The sequence below is a fragment of the Euprymna scolopes genome, chromosome 1, assembly GCF_053919585.1.
Source record: "Euprymna scolopes isolate OS-2025 chromosome 1, ASM5391958v1, whole genome shotgun sequence".
NCBI lineage: Eukaryota > Metazoa > Mollusca > Cephalopoda > Sepiida > Sepiolidae > Euprymna > Euprymna scolopes.
In genome coordinates this window covers 193,729,481-193,750,331 of record NC_136482.1, presented here as the reverse complement: position 1 = coordinate 193,750,331, position 20,851 = coordinate 193,729,481, and the positions used below count along the sequence as shown (strand labels likewise).

General features: G+C 31.1%; 1 protein-coding gene across 2 annotated transcripts in view; it reads left to right on the top strand.

Annotated features, from left to right (window-relative positions):
* Positions 1 to 20,851, top strand: part of LOC145278837 (uncharacterized) — a 331,556-nt gene that overhangs the window by 112,933 nt on the left and 197,772 nt on the right. For both annotated transcript variants that reach the window (XM_080130694.1, XM_080130692.1), the window contains exon 2: positions 16,189 to 16,224. The gene's annotated coding sequence lies outside the window, so the exon portion shown is untranslated. The remainder of the gene's footprint in view (positions 1 to 16,188; positions 16,225 to 20,851) is intronic.

Here is a 20,851-nt window from a genome sequence, read left to right as displayed (position 1 = left end):
ATTAAAAAAAAAGGTCTACATCAATTAAAAAAAAAGTTTCCATCATTAATTAAAAAAAAAGTTCTACCATTAATTTAAAAAAAGTTATCAATATTAATAAAAAAAGTTTCTACCATTAATTAAAAAAAACTTCTACCAGTAATTAAAAAAAGTTCTACCATTAATTTAAAAAAAAACACTGCATGGTATTTTGAATTAACGAAAACGAAATCCGTTCAGTGCAACCTATCATTAACTCCACACACCATAAGGCCCCCAAATTAGTGCCTCGATTCAAAATACTCTTTACGGTCATAATCAAATCAAAATAAATATAGGTAATAATTGATTTAATTCGGCTTTCAAATAAACAAATAGCAGCAAAAAAAATCGTTGGTTTAATTCCTTTTTTTAGGTCGGCGTACATTTCTTTTCATCCCGAAACCCTCAATCTGTTTGCATAGTCCGCATTGTCAATTTAGTCGGATGTAAGATGCCCGGGGGTAAACAACAACAAAAAAGCGGTAAGGGTGAGTTGTGAATAAGGGCTGAAGTAGGGCATTGTAGTACAAAAACGAATATTCTTAAGATGCGTCCATCAAATCTTCGTGTCAAGAGAAACAAATGCTCCTTCTTTCAACTTAAGTGTGACACACCAACGACGAAATGCTTAACCATGACAGACCGACGGAAATACATAAACGTTATAGATCGACGGATCTCTTGGCCTTCGGGCCGGGATCAAAGTGTAGTATCTGTTCCGGCAGATGCTGCACTTGAGATGGTTTGTGCCAGTCAATGGAGGGGAAACCCTCTATACTGGGACAATTATTATTTTTGGTAACCAGAGTGCCCCCTTTTTGCCTACTTTTAGGGGAGCTGGTTTTTACCTCACATTAAAAACGGCCTTGTGCCTAATTTGCTCAGTGGGGGAGCAAATAAATACCATCTGTTCCGGCAGATGCTGCACTTAAGATAATTTGTACCAGTCAATGGAGGGGAAACCCTCTATACTGGGACAATTATTATTTTTGGTAACCAGAGTGACCCCTTTTAGGGGAGCTGGTTTTTACCTCACATTAAAAACGGCCTTGTGCCTAATTTGCTCAGTGGGGGAGCAAATAAACACCATCTCTTGGCCTTCGGGACAAGATCAAAGTGTAGTATCAGTTCTTCAGATGCTACTAGCTATGACTAGCAAAGACCAGATGTGGGGGCAACCCCACATGCCTGACCTTTAACCAGCTCCCATTTCCCACCTCTCGGGAGCTGGTCCCCTTTTCCCTTCCCCCTCCCTTCACTCCTCACATTAAAAATTGGCCTTGTGCCTAATTTGCTCGGTGGGGGAGCAAATAAATACCATCTCTTGGCCTTCGGGACAAGATCAAAGTGTAGTATCAGTTCTTCAGATGCTACTAGCTATGACTAGCAAAGACCAGATGTGGGGGCAACCCCACATGCCTGACCTTTAACCAGCTCCCATTTCCCACCTCTCGGGAGCTGGTCCCCTATTTCCCTTCCCCCTCCCTTCACTCCTCACATTAAAAATTGGCCTTGTGCCTAATTTGCTCGGTGGGGGAGCAAATAAATACCATCTGTTCTTCAGATGCTGCACTTCTATTTCTTGTTCTCTTTCGGTGGAGGAGAAATCCTTCACGACTGAGACAATTTTTATTTTTGTACCTTTTCTCCACGTTAAAAAACGACCCTGGTGTCTAACTCTGTCCCGTGGGGAGGCATAGTAAATAGGTACATAAGCGTGATAGACTGAAGAAAATACGTGAACGTGACAGACAGAGCGACGGACATAGGAGATCACAGAGATACATCTTCGCATCTATATTTAAAAAAAAATAGAGAGGGGCGTTCTTCTATTTTGCGTTGCTTGAATGACTCTGAAAAAAAGGATAAAAAATTTTAATCCACTTCCGACCGATACGCAGCAACAATAAAAGAAGACATACCTTCCCGTTTGAAGGTATATATATATATATATATGTGTGTGTGTGTGTGTGTGTGTGTGTGTGTGTGTGTTTACTTATATAAATATATATGTGTGTGCATACGTATATATATGTATATATATATGTACATATATATCTCTACTTATATATATATGTGTGTGTATATATATATATACATACATATATATATGTATGTGTGTATAAGTATATATATATATATATATATATATATATATATATATATATATATATGATCTATTTCCAAAGAGAGGGCATGTGTCTAATGGATTGTCAGAAAGTATTTGGGTGTGTTGGTCTATGTGGTGTTTCCTCTCCTCCTCCTCCTCCTCCTCCTCCTCCTCCTCCTCTTCTACCCCATCCGCCATTCTTCTGTCAGCTCTTTTTATCTTCTAATTCATCTAAGCTTTCTACTTATTTTTCTATTTATTTTATATTTTTTAATCCTTATTCTGTATCTATTCTTTGTATTTTGTGACCGAAAAAAGGAGGGGCCTGTCTCCCCATAACAGTATTAACAACTTCGTTCGGAAGTCAGGGGTGAGGTGTCTGCAATCTACAAACCCGTTCGAACCTTGTCCAAACTTACAATGTGCTTTACAGAGAAATTACTGAAACAAAATAAAACTAAAAAACTGGACATCAAATCTACTAAAGGATAATTTCGAAACACTAACAATGAAATGTTCATTCAATTAAAGCAGCACAAATGTACTCTACTTTTTCTTTGGTATACTATACTCTAAACGCAAGTTCCATGAACAAAGTTTCTTTCCTAGAAATATGCTTGTGCAGCCCCGTTTGTAACAGAGCACGGTTACAAAGTTGTTAATACTGTTATGGGAATCAGACCACCCCTTTTTTTTTCGGTCACAAAAATAATAAATACAGAAGAAAATTTACCCTTGGAACTGTCTGCTTGTGGAACTCTGTACCGCCGGCCTCCTTTCTAGCCGACTTCAACATAGTTGTCTTCAAGTCTAATGTAAACAAGTTCTTGTTGAGCCGTCCCGTTGAATAATCAAACTTTACTCAATGTCCACGACTACCGATGTTGTCTTACTGACCACCGTGCACTGATTAACCCTTATCCTAAATCTTCAGCTCTTGATAAGTGGTCATTCACTTGTAACAAAATTACCTCGAACTGTTAAACTGAGTGGTTTCAGCAATAACAGCAAGTTCAGGTTCTGCCACACAGAAGTAGAGGGTGTGAGCCACCTGAGATTCAACTCTAAGCTTCTGCTGGCGGATGGCACAATGGAATGTATAAATATCTCTACTCAACGATCTGCAAAAAATCGAATATCGAATGTAACAGCAAATCCTGGAAAGATATACCAGAAAGAACAGTCGGGAGTAAGTTATACACCATCCGCTATGACTATGCAATTCCTACAGCTATGTACATTGAAAATGGAACTATAAAACCTGACATATTTATATGGGACAAGAAAGAGAAAGAAGCAACCTTAGTAGAAGTTAGTGTCTCCCAATGATACTGGGTTAAACAGAGATGAGATGAAAACATAAGGAAACACCAAGGTATTATGCATAACATGAAAAAGAAATTGGAATCTTAGGAAGATCTCTATCATTTCAGTTATTATAGGAACAACTGGACTCATGAAAAAGAATTTCATAAACTACCTGAAAAATATACCCGGTGAACCACGTGCAAGAGAGATTCGGCCAATTGCATTTAAAGGAACGGCCAGAATTAAAAAATAAATCTCTCGGTAGGAATATCTGAGCAGGTGAATGTTTGGCATCCGGTAGGGTGCCCCATCCCCATCTTGAACAAACTGATGAGAAAAACGACAAAAAATTATAGAAAACTAACGATAGACAATATCTCTACTATGATATAAAGGGAACTTTGTCTGTGTGTGTGTGTGTGTGTGTGTGTGTGTGTGTGTGTGTGTGTGTGTGTGTGTGTGTGTGTGAGAGAGAGAGAGAGAGAGTTCCCTATTGGCTCGAAAACGGTCTGGCATATAAAATCAACAGTAGGTCTTTTAATAGGATACGGGCGCGTTCGAAATGAATGTTTATGTTTAAAGCATAGCTGAAACATGATACTTAACTTCTGCGTTTTACAATTTAATTTAAGCTATCGTCTATAATATTAATCTCATCTGTCTGTTTAAATGTATGTATGTATGTATGTATGTATGTATGTATGTATGTATGTATGCCTAAAACTTTCGACAAAGGCGACTGATTTTCACAAGATTGGTATAATTTTGAAGTTCGACCCTTTGGACGACAAATATCGAAAAATTGACCAAAAACATTAATTTCTTCACCCTTAAATGGGCAATTTTCTACAGGGAGGAGTCGCTTTCTTCGCCGATATTTTCGAAACTCATCCCCTCTTTTCTATTGACTAGCCTTAATTTAAAACGTCATCACTTCCGGTTTGGCGATGGACGCAAAAGCAAAGACGTCACTTTTTTTACGGGTTCGTGCCTGCCTGCCTACTACCATTTTTTATTATTTATTTATTTTTTCTTTTATTTTTATTTTTTATTTGCTCAACACACACCTCCAAACGTCCGAGCAACGTCGGGCACCCATGCTGGTTATATATAAAATGATTTTATAAAATCAAAAGTAGATTCTCTCCAGTGCAATGTAGACTACAATATATTTCAGAATAAATTATTTTATGTGAAGCTTTTTACAATGCATCGCGATGGGTTCCCAATTAATCGATTTGATTGAAAAATGGGCAATTTTACCGATATATATATATATATATATATATATATATATATATATATATATATATATATAAGAAACTGGCGGATTTTAAATTTGATTAACTTCCTTAATATTTAAATTATGCTTACCAATTTCGATATGTAAGTAGATGTGCCTCTCCGCGATTTTATGAGATATAGTAAGATATCATAGTCTACTTATTCTAATTTAATTTACACAACTTAATCTAGGTACGTTTTTCATAAGATCTAATTTTAGTTATCAAAAATAATGTTACTCAAATGTCCGCCATTTTCATTTTCACTCTTGTTCTTTCTGCAGGGCATTGTCCAGCACATCACTTAATGTTTCAGGGCTTCTGGCCCTAATTTCCTCCTCTATATTGTTTATAAGGGCATTTATTGTGGCAGGTTTTATTGCATTGGGAGTAGGGGAATTTCTTGTGTTGAAGATTCGTCGAAATTCTCTTTGAGTTTCTGATATTGACTCATTCAACCGAAAATACGACTTTACGATAAATATCCGGTAGTGTAACGACTCATGATGACCTTGGAAATGTTACTCTTGATACACGGTTCTCAACCGGGGTCCATGTGGATCTCCATGGTACATGTAATGCTAATATCGGTTCAGTCTTCCTTCAAGATAAACTGTTGATATATGTTCTTTGGTTTTCTTTACATTACTGAAAAATAAAATAAGCTATAAAGGGTCACCAAAGTACATTAAAAAGAAAAGAAAGTCATGATTATAAAAAAAAGGTTGAGAACCATTGCTCTAGATGATCTGAAAAAAAAAAAGAAAAATGTAAAAATTAAGAAATTTATGAATTTTTTAAAACCATCATCTTCTTTTGGGACACCATATATATATATATATATATATATATATATATATATATATATATATATATATATATATATATATACAAGGCGACCCCCCAAAAAAACAAAAGCTAAATGGAGGCCATCTAGAACGAAGAAAAAAAGGCTAAAGACCCAAATGTTTTGATGCGATGTTTTGAATATAATAAACTAGATATGACCGAAAGTTCATTTCATTCGGACAAAACACTAAGAAACGGGGCCTAATTAGAGATGGGGCCCGTTTTTTTTTTTGGGGGGGGTCACCCTATATATATATATATATATATATATATATATATATATATATATATATATATATATATATATTCCAAGTTTGGCACACTCTCCAAGACGGTCTATGGCAATCGACTCAGGTTAAGAAAATCTTGCAGTTAAAGTGATTACCGATTGCTTTAGCTTGTCTGCGGGTTTTAATCATAAAAGCATATAGCGTAGTACTCATATTGAACAAGCGTTTGTAACAATAATCGAATGATGCGCACGTCTTTCTGCAAAGTCGTCAATCGGTCAATCATAGTAAGTCGATGGAAAATATGTTGGGGGGGGGCAGATTCAGCACAAATTGAAAGCATGATATTTGTCTGCCACCTGTGTTTCAGTCGATACTGATCTTCAAGTTGTCTAAAAGCTCAGCTACGAAGCTACAGGTGAGAAAGGGGTGATAATACGACAAAGATGCGTGATGAACTGAATGACAAACACAATCATAGCGTATACACACTTGTTACATCAAGTGTGTATAACGTGATTACATGTTTATTTATATAAGCATTATTGGCTACATATGTGCATATAGCGGCCTGAATATACCATATCTCTGATAAGATGTACTGCAGATACATGTATGCACATATATAGCCAATAATATTTGTACCAATACAGGGCTCTACATTGCGAGTGAAACAATCGCATTTGCGAGTGATTTTTCAAAGTGGCGACTAGAAATAATGAAACGCTCATCTTTTGGCGATTGTATTTCTTTCACTGACAATCTTCCAAAGCTCACTACTGAGTGAAAAATATCTTTTCAACTTTTTTTTAAATAAAACTAACAAAGTTAAATTATTTAAACAATAAAAGCTTAATAGAACAATATATATATACATACATACATATATATATATATATATATATATATATATATATATATATACATATATATATATATATTAACGAAGGCTGTTTAAAAAAATATATGAAGAAATTCAAATGTTTATACCTTCAAGTATCAGCATAAAATTTGTTGTATATTTAGAACTACACTTATTTTAAAAAAAAAAAAACACAGAAAAATCTTTATGATGTGCATACTCGTCACAGAACGAACATGTCATATTCTAAAAATCATGTGGGTTTGGCTAGTAACTTTTCTATTTGGCTAGTAAACGCAAATATTTAGTTGTCAAAGGCCAACTAAAGATAAATTTGTCCATAGAGACCTGCAATAAATTTATTATATATATATATATATATATATATATATATATATATATATATATACATAAGGGATAGGACGATTCCAATATTTTTTCTGATTCCGATACAATCAATTACCGATTCTGTATTAAATTCCCGGTTCTGATACAATTATCGATTCCGATTCTTTATAAATCTATAAATATTTGGCTATAAAATTGTTATTTTTCACGATTACCGTAAAAAAAAAATATGTTAAATGTGCAGGTACTTTCTTAAACGTAAAGATACACTTGTGGGGATGATCGATTTTAGTTTTTCGAAAAGGTTAAAATCAATAAATATCATTATTTTAGTATTGCTATCACCAGTAAAAGATTTTTCTTTCACTAAAATAAAAAAGCACATTAAAAGAATCGTTTTTGGAATCGGAAAATATGCAGAATTTTTTCCGATTCCGATACCCAAAAATTTAATATATTCTCGATTTTCGATTTTGATAATCATCCCAACACTAATATATATAATATATATATATATATATATATATATATATATATATATATATATATATATATATATATATATATATATATATTGTTACAATAGCAGAAAAATAGCTCAATTAAACCTTTTTATTTTTTCAATTTTTTAATGATATCTTTTGTGTTGAAATAAAAGAAAATTAATGCACGTTCCATATGGATCACGAACGTTTTCGAGTTTCTTGTCGTATCTTCATTAGATGAGAAAGCAAACAATTTAAATTAGCCTCACAGAATAAAAACGTATGACGTTGAAGGTTTTACAATTTTGTTGCTTGTTTCATTATCATCCTTAAATGCCCATGGCTCTCCATCCATCTCTCTCCCTCGAGGCATTCATGAATTCATTGTTGCTCATCATTTTTTATGTTGCCCAGACTGTCAACGTATGTTTCTTGTTGTTATAGTGTAGTTTGATAACAATCAGCTGCTACCTGTCTCTCACGGTAATCCCAACTGAGCGAGGTGTTTTGATTTAAAACCTTATTCACACTGTTTCTTGATCAAAATGTATTTCCACATATATTGCCACAGCTTTCTTTGCAGTTGTAAAGACAGCAGGTTGCAGTTTCTTTCTGTCCGAGCAGTGCCTATACTGAGCGATTGTCCTGACCATTGTACCCAGAGGTATCTTCTGCTCAGCACAACGAAATACGAAACTATGAACAGAATTATTTTTCTGTTTACTTTCATAATCCATCAGTCATCTGCTTTCTATGACCTCGTATAACCTTGATTAGGGGGGCAAAGTGGGTTCTCAACCATGCCCAAAGGTCTCCCACAGATTAGCAGAGTGAAGGTGGCAGCGTACTTTTCCTTTGACAGTAGTGCTGTCCCACAACTATATAACTTATGGGACGATTTTTCCAAGTATCTTATTTTATTTTAAAATATAACTAATATACAAGTATTGTATTTTATTTTGAAATATAACGAATATACAAGTATTGTATTTTATTTTAAAATATAACTAATATACAAGTATTGTATTTTATTTTAAAATATAACTAATATACAAGTATTGTATTTTATTTTAAAATATAACGAATATACAAGTATTGTATTTTATTTTAAAATATAACTAATATACAAGTATTGTATTTTATTTTAAAATATAACTAATATACACGTATTGTATTTTATTTTAAAATATAACGAATATACAAGTATTGTATTTTATTTTAAAATATAACTAATATACAAGTATTGTATTTTATTTTAAAATATAACTAATATACAAGTATTGTATTTTATTTTAAAATATAACGAATATACAAGTATTGTATTTTATTTTAAAATATAACTAATATACAAGTATTGTATTTTATTTTAAAATATAACGAATATACAAGTATTGTATTTTATTTTAAAATATAACTAATATACAAGTATTGTATTTTATTTTAAAATATAACGAATATACAAGTATTTTATTTTATTTTAAAATATAACTAATATACAAGTATTGTATTTTATTTTGAAATATAACGAATATACAAGTATTGTATTTTATTTTAAAATATAACTAATATACAAGTATTGTATTTTATTTTAAAATATAACGAATATACAAGTATTGTATTTTATTTTAAAATATAACTAATATACAAGTATTGTATTTTATTTTAAAATATAACTAATATACAAGTATTGTATTTTATTTTAAAATATAACTAATATACAAGTATTGTATTTTATTTTAAAATATAACGAATATACAAGTATTGTATTTTATTTTAAAATATAACTAATATACAAGTATTGTATTTTATTTTAAAATATAACTAATATACAAGTATTGTATTTTATTTTAAAATATAACTAATATACAAGTATTGTATTTTATTTTAAAATATAACTAATATACAAGTATTGTATTTTATTTTAAAATATAACTAATATACAAGTATTGTATTTTATTTTAAAATATAACTAATATACAAGTATTGTATTTTATTTTAAAATATAACTAATATACAAGTATTGTATTTTATTTTAAAATATAACTAATATACAAGTATTGTATTTTATTTTAAAATATAACTAATATACAAGTATTGTATTTTATTTTAAAATATAACTAATATACAAGTATCTTATTTTAAAATTTAAACAACAAGAATTATTTCTGGTTGCTTCCGTATTACATCAGTCACCTGTTTTCCGTGACCTTATGTTACCTTAATCGAGGATTCGGAGGGCTACGTAGGTTCTCAACCATGTCCAAGCGTCTCCCATAGACTAGCGGAGGGAAGAAACCGCCTTACTTTTCTTTTGACCGTACTTGTTCCATACGTAATGCTAATAATTGTAGTTGTTGGCTATTAATAATTTGAGTATTCTTAGATTTCTGAAATTGGTTTCGGAATATATTATTCAAATGTTTTTATTAGATTATGTCTCAAATTAGAGGAGACAGTTATGTTTTTGTAGATTAATTAAGCTGCGGTTTAAAAGATGCTTCATGTACCCGTTTTTCGGTTGTTATTTTTTTTATTCTCTTCTTTTCTTCAGTTTTTGGGGGTTTTTTTTGGTTTTTTTTACATGGGTGTCACCACTTATCAAGGCCCAGCATTTGTTGTCTTCATCTGATTATGATTCGATGAAGAATCGAAAACGTTCGTGACACACATGGATCGTACAGTCATTGTTTTTTTTATTTTAGCATAAAATGATAATTAGAAATTTTTTTGAAAAAAGGGTGTAATTAAGCAAGTAAATACTGATATTTTTACAATGTTTGCTTAAATGTAAAAATACTACCTAAACGTTCATAATATATATATATTACCTAATTGTTCATACTATATATATATATATATATATATATATATATATATATATATATATATATATATATATATATATATATTTGATTCTAAAAAGAAAAGTATTTTTTTTTTTTTAAGTTCTGATTAATCTATTATACCACTTTATCAACCTCAGTTTTTTCCGTAATTAATATTTTTATATATTTACGAGTTTTAGGGTGATTAATCGGATTCGGGTATCGGAATTGGCATCAGAATCGGAAAAATTTGTACTTATTTTCCGATGCCAAAACAATTTTTTTTTACTTTAAGTCTTTTTTATTTGATTTTGTTTTAAAAAATCTTTCATTGCTAGTAATATAAAATAACTAGAGGGGGTACCCGGCGTTGCCCGAGTGTTTGTTTCCGGGACGGTGGGGAGTTTTAAAAATGTTATGGTAGGTAAGTAGGAAGGATCAAACCCGGAGTAATGAGTAAAAGTAGGAAAATAAAGTGTGAAAAAAAAAATCTGCAACGTTAACAGTTCGGCCACCAAGAAAAGTCCATTCCAGTTGTTTAGGAAAAAAAAAAAAAAAAAACGACTACGGTAGGTCGGCGCGAACGTGAAAATATAATGTGAATTGTCCAGCACGCTAACCATTACGCCACAGAGCACTGCAGCTTAGTTTAGTGATTTTAAATCACTTCACATGAAAGAACTACGAAGCCAAACCGGTATTTTCTTCTCAACTGTTCCTTGTGAACGATCCCAAACGGTGTTAAGTGGTGGCAGGGGGAGGAGGAATTTATTAGAGAGAAAATATTTTACCACTTCCATTGATCTTAACCGATTTTGGCCGTGACTTCTCAGCAGAAAAAGTAAAGAAATCTAAGATTATCGAGGAATTTGAGAAATAATAAGCCTATAACACACCTCAGATATTGTTCTGCCGTTTGTGCATGTTATATTTGCATGAAATATCTTGATTTTTAATCCTACTAATGTCAAAATCAGACGGGAAAAAATGAGTTCATTTTATTTATATAGAGATAAATATTTATTGATTTTTAATTACCAGTAAAATTGATAGATCATCCGCCAGAAATGTATGTTTACGTTTAAGAAGAATATCGGAATCGGGAATTTAGTGCGGAATCAGGAATTGCATCGGAATCAGGAAAAAATATTCGAGTCGTCCCAATATTTACATTATTATTTGCTTATATATTACCTTTACATTTATAATTTATTCAAAATTATATAAAAATTAAAAAATATATATAAATATATCCATTATATATATATATATATATATATATATATATATATATATATATATATATATATATATATATATATAATCATCTGGAAGCAATTAATAGAGTTTGTCGACTATTTCTAAATACGTTTTACAATTCATAAAAGGCGCGAAAAAGGAAGAGGCTTCCGAAAATTCAAAATTGAGGTCTTGGGCATATTCTAAATTGAGCAAATAAAAATGGGATAATTAAGTAACTAAGTAAATTCTGCTTTTGTTAACAATGTTTTAGCAGAGAATTGTCTCTGTAATAATAAATACGAAATCCGCATGAATTAAAATATATTTAAGCATATTTTAAAGATCGAGTATTTAATTGCAATTTCACTATTTCGCAGCGCAGCCGCTTTCAATTCTGTTTTAGCTGCCATCTTCGGGCCTCACCAATTCCAGTACTCTTTTATTTGTTTCTTTTCTACCTGTCTCGGGTAGACTTCAATGATTCAGCATCTACCAAACACCCATGTTAAACCTACACCCAACAACACCCAACCATGCACGCACCCATACTGCTTCTCTGTTTTACTCGCTTCGCAAAAGAACCAACCCTGTTGACGAGTGTGAAAGCAGAGGGGTTGGGGAGGACGTAGATTGCATATCGTTATTCATTCCTTCTTTATGACCCTTTACAGCTTCCCCCCCCCCCCCCCGTCAACATAGCGCCCTTCCTATCCTCTCCCTCCGCTCTGACTCATTACTTTTATTTTCGTAACTTTTTCATCCAAATTTTTTTTTTGCATCCGAATATATTCTTTTAAAAATAGGGGGCAGGTTATGTAAATGGACGGGGGTCGGGTTGGGGTATTGCTTGCATCTTCTTTTCACGAATTCGTATCTTCTCTCGACACTTCTTTTCCTAACAAGCACGACCGACGACGTTCCGCCATTTTGAAGGTAATAATATTCGCACAAAGACAGGCGTCGCCTTTGTTGCTGACTCAAACGCTGATTTTACGGTTTAAATAAAAAAAAAAAGCATAAAATAAATCACAGACGCGTTTGAAGTCCGTTGTAAAATAAAATAACTACGACTTAGAATTGCAGAAAAAGCCAGCAATATAAATTGCACTTTTACTTTCTAGATAATAAATTTATTACAAACAGAAAACCTTTAAGGTGCGTCCTCAAAATAACACAAACAAATGCATTCAACCTACGAAATGTTATTTAAAAACTTAAGCGTGACAGATTTACGAAAATTCTTTTTCAAACTTAAGCGTGACAGATAAACGAGAATGCTATTTCAGCGTTAAGCATGACAGACCGATGAAAATACTATTTCAAACAAGTGTGACAAGCCGACAAATATATTATTTCAAACTTAAGCATAACACATCAATGAAAAGTCTATTTCAAAATTGAATGTAAAAGATCAACGAAAATACTATTTTGGACATAAGCGTGACAGACCAACAAAAATATTAGTTCACACTTAAGCATGATAGACGGACAAAAATACTATTTCAAACTTAAGTGTGACATGCGGATGAACGGGCACACATAGCATTTTATAAAGATGCGTAGAGACATCAAAAAACTTATTTAAAACTTAAGTCTGACAGACTAACGAAAATGCTTTTCAAACGTAAGCTTGTCGCACCAGCTGACGAACAAAACCGCTTTTATAGAATCTTGGTCGCATCTAAAATGTAAATATTCTGTTGAAACATCGATTCTCATAAAATTACGAAAGTTAAGAGACGTTAATCTTTGCCAGTACGAAGATGGGTGGCAATTTTGGAATGCCGTTTTTGGTGAGTTTGAAAACTGAATTCGCTGTCAGGTATAAATCTATCCACCCTCTAGATGTGGATGAAGTAGTAGAGTAGACTAGACTCGCAAGCCTCTATAGGGCAATTCTAAAACGAAACCACTGTCAGTAATTTCCCCCACTTTTTAACTGTGCCGAAACCAAAACGTAGATTCCATGAACAAAGCTTCTTTCTTAGAAGTGCACGCCAGTGGAACTCTCTTCCGTCTGCCTGTTTCCCACCTGACTACAACTTGGATGTCTTCAAGTCCAACATAAAAAAATTCCTGATGAACCGCCCCCTTAAGTAAGACACTTTATCAAATCTCCAATACTAACGAATACTACGATACTATCCCATTGATTACTGTACGCGCAATAACCTTTATCCCCGAGTGGCTTCCGGGCCTTGATAAGTAGTGACTTCCATGTAAAAAAAAAAAAATGTCGTGTCAAGACAATTGCGTTTGGGAATTGCAAAACTTCTTTATTATAAACTCTGCATCTCGCATGTACCCTTTTATCTAAGAAGAGCTTAGAGCGAAGCAAGAATTATGCAATTACTAACACCACTTCTCCTTATCTGTGGTAAGAAGAAAAATATCGGAAGCAATGCTGGAGTAAGCGGAGAAGTACCGGCTCTTGTTTTACATAAACGGCCGTAATTTGTAAATTAATAATCAGATTCAGTTCAAGTTTAGATATGTTCCGTTTTAGGATCAATAGTTCATAGAACTCGTATGGCATTTCTATTAATTGTGTAACTTATGTATCAGGCCCGGAACTTATTTATAAATATTTTGTAAAGAATTCTCAATTTAGTATCACCATTAAGTATTTTATTTCAGGACAGGCTCACTAAGTTTTATCTAAGTGAAGGGATCTATTAAGTCTAAATTCTGTTCCCTTCATCCGTCACATCTGAACTTGCATACAAATAGTTTCAATATTTTTTTGGCTTACACGAAACAGAAGACATCTTCTCCGTGGGGTTTGCAGCCGCCATCAATCATTGAAATGTGACAACCATTAATGATAATTGCTTTCGGCTTTAGAAAGGTTTCAATGGAGCGTTTTCATGTCGTAGAGAAGAGGTGTCAAAACGGATTGTGCCTTAAATAGCATCATTGAAACTTAACTGAAAGGCGGTCAAGCACTTTCAATGCCCATCTGATAAAGTGAAGATCTCATACACACACATACACACACACACATACAATCGAAATCTCACACACACACAAACACACACACACACACACACATATATATATATATATATATATATATATATATATATATATATATATATATATATATATATATATATACACTAGCAAAAGTACCCGTCGTTGACTGGGTTCAAAAACAGCCTACAGAAAATGGACTCTGATTTATGAAAGTATGATAGGTTATGAAAAGGAAGGGTTGTAAAGAGATAGCTTTGAATTTGGGGGTATCAAAACCAAAGCAAAATATGATGAAAGTAAAAATAAAATAGATAAACCCCATAATTTATTATACCATACCTGTTCACACTGAAACATTTATCACAATATTCTGTGGATCTATATTAAAAAAAAACCTTGTTAAACTTTGTGACATATTTCCATTCTATGGAGGTCAGGTGCGAACGAACACCCCATAATTTTATTATACCATATTTCTTCAAACTGAAACATAATTATCAAAGTATACTTACGCAGATAGATATGAAAATTCTTTATTAAAGTTTGTGCCTATTTCCATTCTATGGAGGCCAGGCATGAACGCAGACCCCACAATTTTATTATACCATCCCTATTTAAGTCAAAACATACTTATCAAAGTATTATTATGTACATCTATATCAAAAACACTTGTAAACGTTTTTTTTAATTTTTTATTTCCATACTTTGTGGGCCAGACGCATACGCAGACCCCACAATTTTAATGAATCACCATTATGCCAGATCAAACATACCCATTCCTGTGTCTCGATACATTATCTATGATTATATGGGATTAGTTTTCTATAATAGTCAACCATACAGAAGCCTATTCGTGCCCAGACACACACACACAGACGTTCAGTTTTATATTATATTATATATAAAACTTGTCCGTGGAAAACTTGTCCGTGGAAAACTCGTCCATTTTTCCTAGATAGGAAAACTGGGCCACTATTGAATAAATATCGATTGAAAACAAATTTTATGACCGTTCTTGAAGGAGATATTGTTTGTAAAAGAGACCACACACCCCATAATACTTTTAAAAATATTTTACCTTATTAAAAAATTAATTTACCTGAACTGATTTTAATACAACTTTTTTTGTTGTTTTTTTTTTTTGCTTGTTTTTTTTTTTTTTTTTTTTTTTAGGGCGACACTTTTACTGTTTCACCCTATAAACCAAATTTATTTAAAATGATGAATTAAAATGTAAAAATTGAAAAACCTGGCTAACCGGTTTCGAACCTCGCCCAACAGAGCTAAATCGAAGTTAGGAAATTATGATAAAAAAGATATGAAAATGCAAATATGGCTTGAGATAAAGAAAAAAAATCACATTAAATCCTAAAAGATTTTCTTTCTGCGTACAAAGAGGATAGAGGGATAAAAAGGGAATTTTGGTGGATCAATATCGCAACTGAAATCAATGCTGCGTATATAAAAATTGTTAAGCATCTCCAAAAATGTGTGCAGCTGATTTCTTTCGGCGCATGTCACATTTGTTTCTTGTAAAAGAGATCACGCGAGTGAGAGTGAAATGAATTGGTTTTAATCCGCATATTTGTTGATTTAATTATTTTCTATTCCAAAAGTAAAATCATTGTTTGTTTTCTCTTCTTTCACAGATGAGGAACCTTTCCTAGTAAAAACTGAATATACTGGTGAGTAAACGTCACTTTATATAACTAATACGTTTAAGATTAAATATTGTATACTACTGGAAAATTAAAGTCCATATAATTATTAGTATTAATAGTTATAGGGCAATCAGATAAAGAAGATCAATATATAAGATAGAGAAATGGTATAAATGAAAATTTTTAATTAAATTAAGTAAATTAAAAAATAACTACAAATCTATTATTCTACAAGGGATACAAAAATTTGAAGTATTATAGACTTCAATTTTTTGTATTCTTTGTCGAATAACAAATTCATCGTAATTATATAAATTACTAAATTTAATTTAAAATTTTCATTTATACATTCATATATATATATATATATATATATATATATATATATATATATATATATATATATATATATATATATATATATATATACAGGATGTTTTTGTAGAGACGGCGAACTTTAAATAAAATTAAATCAAAGAAAAATATTTTTATTATTACGATATGAAATTTACCTACAAAGATTTTTTTTTTTTACATTTATAATTTAAATAAAATTTCGAGCATATAACCCCTCGACCTTTGTGTATATGACGTAATTTAGATATCCAATTTTCACAAACTGTAGGCATTAAATTAAGCTGCATTTCATCATTAACGTGTTGAATGTTGTCTTCCAAGTGATCTATTGTGTCTGCGTAATCTAATAAGGTTAAATCGCAAGAATGAGGTGGCTAGTTGAGACGTCCATTTCGTGAAATTATTCGTTCATCAACTGTTTATATCCGTAAATTGACCTTATCGTTTGCAATTTGAAAACGTTGCTCGAGTGTCAGTCTTTTCATGATGAATTGCAAAATCAAGATGAGCTCAAAATAACCGTTATTAAAGAAAAGAAAATTGTCAATTTAAAGTTGCCACCTCTAAATAAAACTCTCTCTCTCTCTCTCTCTCTATATATATATATATATATATATATATATATATATATATATATATATATATATATACTGCCGTACTGACGGTCGGGTTTCAATCCTGGCTTGAGGTAGTTGCCTGTCTAGCCGATCTGATGAGCTGTGAAACAGCGAAACAGTACTTTATGTGGATGACTATAATGCTCCTCATCTTGAGTTGAGCATACTGAGAAGTGATACACGAATTACCATTAGCGTATAAGCGATGCTCTTTTTGTAAAGAAATCGAGCTTAGGTATTTCGGACGATGTCAAAACATCGTTAAATTCACTACTCGCTCAGCAGCCGCCGATAGCGAAATGGTTAGGAGCCTTGACTGTCGTACAGGCGGTCGGGTTTTAATCCTGGCTTGAGGTAGTTGCCTGTCTAGCCGCATTGGTGAGCTGTGAAACAGCGAAACAGTACTGTATGTGGATGACTATATATATATATATATATATATATATATATATATAATGATTATTTAAATTCCATAGACCAACACTCAGTCCTACTCACACTTTCATTTTCGGAATGATAGAATTGACGGTGATTTTGCACTATTTTCACAACGTGTAAACAGATACAATTAAAGGCAATTATGTGTTCTTCTTTGGAAATCACAATTTAAAAAACACATTTACGATAACGCTATATGATGCAAAAAGTTCATATAGAGGAAAACAGATATCGGCTCAACACCTTTCTTTCGGTAATAGAATGAAAGAGTCCAAAGCAAAACGGCATAATTAATTTGACGTATGGACATACCTTCGTTGGATGACGTCATCTGTATTACCTTCATGTTCTGAACTATTTTGTACTTTTATTTTCCAATACTCTCTCTCTCTCTCTCTCTCTCTCTCTCTCTCTCTCTCTCTCTCTCTCTCTCTCTCTCTCTCTCTCTCTCTCTCTCTCTCTTTCTCTTTCTCTCTCTCTCTCTCCTTCTTTCTCTCTTTCTTTCTCTTTTTCTCTCTCTCTTTTTCTCTTTCTATTTCTCTCTCTCTTTCTATTTCTCTTTCTCTCTTTCTCTTTCTCTCTCTTTCTTTCTCTCTCTTTCTTTCTCTCTCACTTTCTTTCTCTCTCTTTCTCTTTCTCTCTCTTTCTCTACTTCTCTCTCTTTTTTATCTTTCTGTTGCTCCTTCTCTTTCTCTTTTTCTCTCTGTTTCTCTCTCTTTTCTTTCTCTCTCTTTTTCTTTCTCTCTCTCTTTCTCTCTCTCTCTCTCTCTCTCTCTATATATATATATATATATATACATATATATTTCTCTCTGCTTTATGCTTGTACCATTTGTCTTCATGTTCAAATTACAATTTCAAGTGAAATGTTTTTAGATTGATTTTTGAGTTAATTTGTTGCATTCACTTGTGTTATGGCTTGCTGCTTCGTCACTTTGTTCATCTAAACATCGCACTTAGCCTGCAAACACGGCAAGGAGTACCCTATTTCTCATTTCGATACTCTTTCAAAAACTCCCACCTCCCCAAAATATTTCTCTCGTTTTATGTCTCTCTCTTCAGATATTTATTGGATTAACGCGTCTAGGCATCATATCTAATGCGTATTATCCATCATCTAGAAAGAGTTCAGCGACTGACTACTCGAATGGTGCAAAAACTACAAATAGTGCTGACCCGGGAAGTTCAACCTTTTTTTTTACTTTTAGCGTCGACTTTTACGCGGTGATCTCATTTTGACTTGCAATGTCCTCAGAGTGGCATTTATGATCTCCCTTATAACTTATTATATAGAAAAAGGTCTGCACGTAAACTATTTCAGCGGCGATTTCGATTGAACAGGAGGAGGTCTGCTTTCTTAATCAGAATCCCTGAATCTTAGAATGAACTTTCCGAAGAAACAATCAATGCTACAACGACACAACAAATAAATGCGAAATTGAGCACGTTCTAAGCCAATGTATCCTGTTCTGTGCAAATTCCTATCACCATTCCCTATAGGACAACCTAAGTATGTTAAAATTGTTTGCTTTTTTTAACTTCCGGTTTCTGTAGTCCATTTTGCTGAATAATTTTGCATGGTCAAGAGAATAAGAAAGACATTCTTAATATGGGAAAACATTATGAGAGAGGAAAGTTAATCAGTAATCATTTTTTGCCAAATTGAATTGAAATTTAATTTATTTTATTGAAATTTAATTTATTTTATTGAAATTTAATTTATTTTATTGAAATTTAATTTATTTTATTGAAATTTAATTTATTTTATTGAAATTTAATTTATCTTATTGAAATTTAATTTATTTTATTGAAATTTAATTTATTTTATTGAAATATAATTTATTTTATTGAAATATTATTTATTTAATTGAAATTTAATTTATCTTATTGAAATTTAATTTATTTTATTGAAATTTAATTTATTTTATTGAAATTTAATTTATTTTATTGAAATTTAATTTATTTTATTGAAATTTAATTTATCTTATTGAAATTTAATTTATTTTATTGAAATTTAATTTATTTTATTGAAATTTAATTTATTTTATTGAAATTTAATTTATTTTATTGAAATTTAATTTATCTTATTGAAATTTAATTTATTTTATTGAAATTTAATTTATTTTATTGAAATTTAATTTATTTTATTGAAATTTAATTTATTTTATTGAAATTTAATTTATTTTATTGAAATTTAATTTATTTTATTGAAATTTAATTTATCTTATTGAAATTTAATTTATTTTATTGAAATTTAATTTATTTTATTGAAATTTAATTTATTTTATTGAAATTTAATTTATTTTATTGAAATTTAAATATTTGAATTGTAATTTAATTGTTGAATTAAAATGTATTTATTGAATTGAAACTTAATTAATTGAATGTAAATGTAATTAATTGAATTTACATTTAATTATTTAATAAAAAAAATTACTTATTGAATTGGAATTTAATTATTGAATTAAAATTTAATTATTGAATTAAAATTTAATTATGATACTAAATTGGACTTTAATTATTGAATTGAAAATTAATTATTGAATTGAAATTTAATTGTTGAATTAAAACGTATTTATTGAATTGAAACTTAATTAATTGAATTTGAATTTAATTAATTGAATTTAAATTTAATTATTGAATAAAAAATTAATTATTGAATTGGAATTTAATTATTGAATTGAAATTTAATTATTGAATTAAAATTTAATTATGATATTAAATTCAACTTTAATTATTGAATTGAAAATTAATTATTGAATTGAAATTTAATTGTTGAATTTAACTAAAAAAAACACATCGACAGGCAAAGCTTCATAGAAATATTTTGAACGCATTTTATTCAGTCTGTGTGATGTATGAATCCATCTAAAATTAGATGCGTCCTTTTATTAATAAAATATTAATCCAAACTGAAGCTTGGCAGACCAAAGAACGGATCAATATATCGACTGATAGATAGACTGAACTCCTAATAAACGTCTATAGTAGCGTCCGAAAATTGTTCTTATAAACAAAATTGGTAAAGAATAATAAATTCAAGATAAAATGAGAATTTACAAAAAAAAATGGCACTTCTTGTTGAACATAATGGAATATGTTATTAGCTTTCATTTCCCCTTGTTTTAGCAACAATTTTATTCAAACGTTTTTATCTAATCCCCTACAGATCTAGGATCAAATTTCAAGGCCTACATCTCGGGTCCATGAAGTTTAGAAAAGCCAAACAAATCCATTAA